General features: G+C 43.8%; 1 non-coding gene across 1 annotated transcript; it reads right to left on the reverse strand.

The window, feature by feature from the left end:
* Nucleotides 1-246: 246 nt before the first annotated feature.
* Nucleotides 247-430, reverse strand: LOC128095900 (U2 spliceosomal RNA). The gene has a single exon (XR_008213490.1). It is a non-coding gene; the product is annotated as a U2 spliceosomal RNA (small nuclear RNA).
* Between the last annotated feature and the right edge of the window lie 3,868 nt (nt 431-4,298).

Below are 4,298 nucleotides of genomic sequence, written 5' to 3' on the forward strand. Positions count from 1 at the left end.
GGATGACAGGGTTTGTAGAATACATAAACCTAATATGTGTACAAGTTAGTAAGATCTATTCACGGGCGGCTCCTCTTCGAGCATTAGTCAGAGCCAGAAGTTCACTATATTAAAGAGCTTTTCCTTTGTTAACCTCTAAGTGTGTGGAGTGACTTCTCACTGGGAAAGCATATTATTTCTATAACAGTGTCATGTCCGTGGGATACCCAACAAGGGTTCCGGTTTAGACAGAGGACAGTGGGGGGGGGGGGGAGCCTCCAGGGATGAGCACAAGTGCCGGGCCCCACATCAGCACAGAAGGCCATAGGAAGCCTGACAGAGGCGAAGTCCTTCTGCTTTCAAAAAGACGGTTTCTGGACAGAGGATGTATCAAATATTAAACTGATAAGAACAGATACCATACTTTATCTTAGCCAAAAGGAGAGGGAACTCACCCCTGAGAGCCAGGACCCAGAAGCAGGACAGCTCAGAGACCTAAGAAAGAACCAAACAAGATTGACCAAAACAACAACAAAAAAACCTTAATGTAATGATGCCTAAGGATATTCTGCTATACTCATAGATTGGTGCCTAGCCCAACTGTCACCAAAGAGGCCTCACCTAGTAACTGATGAAAACAGATGCAGAGACCCACAGTCAAACATTAGTTGGAGCTCAGGAAATCTAGTAGACAGGAGACAGGATTGTGGAGCTGGAGGGGTCAAGGACTCCACAAGGAAACTCACAGAATCAACTAACCTGGGCTCACAGGGGCCCACAGAGACTGAACTGACAACCAGGGAGCCTACATGGGACTGACCTAGGCACTCTGCATATGTTACAGTTATGTAACCTGGTCTTCTTGTAGAACTCCTAACAGTGGGAGCAGGGGCTGTCTTTTGCCTGCTTTTGAAACCCTTTCCTCCTATAGGATTGCTTTGTCCAATCTTAATAGGAAAGAAGGTGCCTTGTAGATGTAATTCTGAATGGTCTTATTAAATAAGAAACACAGAGCCAAATACAGAGTTAAAAGCCCAAGAGGTCAGAGAGCAGTAGCCAAGAGCTAAGACCACCTTCTTACCACCCACTGCTGCTGCCATCCTTCCCCTGAGAAAGAGACCTATTTCCTGTGTGTCTATATTTTTTATTGACTTTCTGTTTCTCATTGGTTCTAAACCCAACCACATGAACTCCTCATCACTGCCTGTCTATACAGACCTCCAGGTCTCTATGGTTGATATTGAGATTAAAGGCGTGTGTCTCCAAGCTGGCTATGTCCTTGAACACACAGACTCTGCCTGCCATGTGATCAGATTAAAGGCGTGTGCTACCACTGCCAGACTTCTGCTAAATGGCTTGCTATTAGCTCTGACCCCCAGGCAACTTTATTTATTAGCATACAAATAAAATCACATTTCAACACAAATAAAAAATCACCATAGTGCCTAGTCTCACTGCAACCTGATATACCATGGCTGACTGATATCCACTGGGGGCCTGCCCTTTTCCGAAGAGAAACAGAGGAGCAGGAGTGGGCTGAGGGTGGAGGTGGGGCTGAGAGGAGGGAGGGGAAACTGCAGTCAGGATGTAAAAACAACAAAAACAAATCAATAAGTACAGAAAAATGTAAATATTTCTATAGTACAGAAAAAAAGAAGTAGGAACAGAGAGGGTGGAGTTGTGAGACCAAAATGAGCCATCTTAGAAATAAGACCAAAATGCCTTCACCCAAAAACTAAGGCCTAAGATTTTTCCTTCTAGGAATAGGCCAATAGTTACTGAAACAAGTCAGTTCAGATTCCAGAAACCAGGAAGTGTAAAAGTACAGAGTCACAAGATAGTCACGAGGTAATGCCTGCCAGACTATGGAATGTCCTCTCCCTGGTTTCCAGGGTAACTGACCATAAAAATGCCCCTGAGGGCAGCCAATTGGAAATGGTGGCAGGCAACCACTCCCTTAGAAGTAATTTCTAGAAGCCCCTAGAAGCAAGCCAATCAGAATTGTACCCATACTAGCACCCCTAAATGATGTAACCTTGTGATTTTTCCCTTTAAAAACTGAGCTTGCAGACAGGCGGGCACTTCCTCCAGCCTCCACTGTGTTGGATGTATTGGACGAAGTCCCTGCCTAGGCTTGTATTGCATTTGGATATCCAGAATTAAACCTTGTTTTTGCATTCCGGCATGCTCCTCTTTGGTGGTCTCTCTGGGGGTCATGATCTGGGCACAACAGAGTGAATCTGGGGAGAGGGGAAGTGGAGGGGAAGCTGGGAGGAGTGGAGGGAAGGAAACTATGGTCGGGGGTTTATTGTGTGAGAACAGAATCTATTTTCAATTAAAAAGAAGAAAAAGAATCAATGCTCCACAGTGCCACCGAAGGTCAGGGAGACATCTAGGGATTATAGCCACCCTGGAAGTACATCACTTCCATCATCTTTGCCCCTTCCCTGCTGTGTCTTTGTCTCATGAATATCCCTCATAATTGCCATTTGTTTGTTATGTTTTCTGTTCTGCAACAGAGCACAAGCCCCGTGAGGATGGTGTTTCATCTTGCACACAGCTGTGTGTCACAGCACTTGGTGATCACCAGATATTTAAGCCAGATTTATTGCATGAAAGAAGAAAGGGCATTATAATCAGAAAAATAATGTCAGGAGGAAAAAAATCCAGGCTCTAGGGAGCTGAATTTCTTACCTCTGTCCCCACCCCAAGCACAAGCTCCTGGTGCTCCTCAGGTCCAGGAAACCTGGGGATTTACTGAATGCTAAGGTCACTTTGGGCAACTGAAGTCTTCTGGAAGCAGCACAGTCCAAGCATTTGCAAGAAGACTGCAAGAAATCATCTTGAACATTTGTAAAGGAAATGCTGAAGGGCTTTTGTCTACATGATTTTTCTATTGCTTTAAATGTCTACTGACAGAGAGGATAGCTTCATTCACTGGTCTGTTGACATGCCTCTGAGTCAGCCACTGATATGGTATGTGTACCCTTTAAAATTAAGACCTCACTGCCACAGGTCCTATGGGTGTGCAAAGCAGGAAGTCACACATTCTGAACCTCTGTGGTCAGCCTCAAAAGTATGATGTGGTGGACAGCCTCCTGCCTTACACACACACTAAGAGAGACTATTGAGGTCCAGCCTCTAATCATCATTTCCCAGGGTTTCCAGAAGATATGCTACTAACAGTGAGAAATAATCTGAGGGAATGAATCTAAGTATACTGAGCTCTTTAGGCCATTCACTTTATTCTTCTGAGACAAAATTTTATCTATACAGTCTCAATTCCATTCTCATACTTAGCTCCTCTCTGTCCCTTCTCCTCCTGTCCTATCATAGTCCTATCTCTGTTCTTTCCATCTCATTCTCATCTTCATCTTCATTCCCATCCCTATCTTCATTCCTTCCTCTCTTCTCCCTGTGATGTGTCTCCATACACTTACAATCAGCAATACCCTGCCCTCGCTTTCTCATCCAATGGGTTAAGTCTGCTCCAGGGCTAGGAAATCTGTGTCATAGCTTGAATGCACCTGGTCTGAAGAAACTCTTTTGTTCTGAGTTAATTGTTGGAGGGGAAATCTGGAGGTGCCACTAAGACTGTGTAAGAAAGGAGGGTCTAAGCTTAATTTGCATGAGAAACAAAGCTATGTACCTAATATCTATCTGGTCTAGGCGGTGTCTCCATATGGGTATTTAGCTTAATTCAGGAGATTAGCTGGTGGTCTGACTGCTTGTTCTGTCTGTCATTTGTCCTTGGATGTTAGCTAAAGGAGATATATGATTATAATGCTAAAAAGGGAGAAACAAAAGGCCTGGAAGCAGGAAGCCTTGCCTGTGTGGCTGTTACCCAAATACCTCAATTGTATACACCCAAGGAATGATCAATACACACTGTTTAAAAGTTCTTAGGAAAAGAATCAATTGGGGAAGCTATGATAGCACACATGAAGTTCATAGCAGAAAACAGCTGATATATTCAAAAAGCCAAATAACACCAATACTCCTTGTGCCTTGGCTTCCTCTGGAAAGTCCTTGACCATCCAGGCAATAGTTTTTGTTATAGTCAGCTGAATTCCTGCTTCATATTTCTGTGGCCTGCAGCAACACACAATCTGGAGAGGGGCACCTCTCCTAGGGTGAGTATTAGAGCATTGCTAATAGCTATTAAAATTATTTCATTAGACATCAAAATGCCCAACAGTCCAATTAAGAAATGGGCTATAGAACTAAACAGAGAATTCTCAACAGAGGAAACTCAAATGGCCGAAAGACATTTAAGGATCTGCTCAACATCCCTAATCATCAGGGAAATGCAAATCAAA

Source organism: Peromyscus californicus, unplaced genomic scaffold (assembly GCF_007827085.1).
Source record: "Peromyscus californicus insignis strain IS unplaced genomic scaffold, ASM782708v3 Scaffold_4__1_contigs__length_199733344, whole genome shotgun sequence".
NCBI lineage: Eukaryota > Metazoa > Chordata > Mammalia > Rodentia > Cricetidae > Peromyscus > Peromyscus californicus.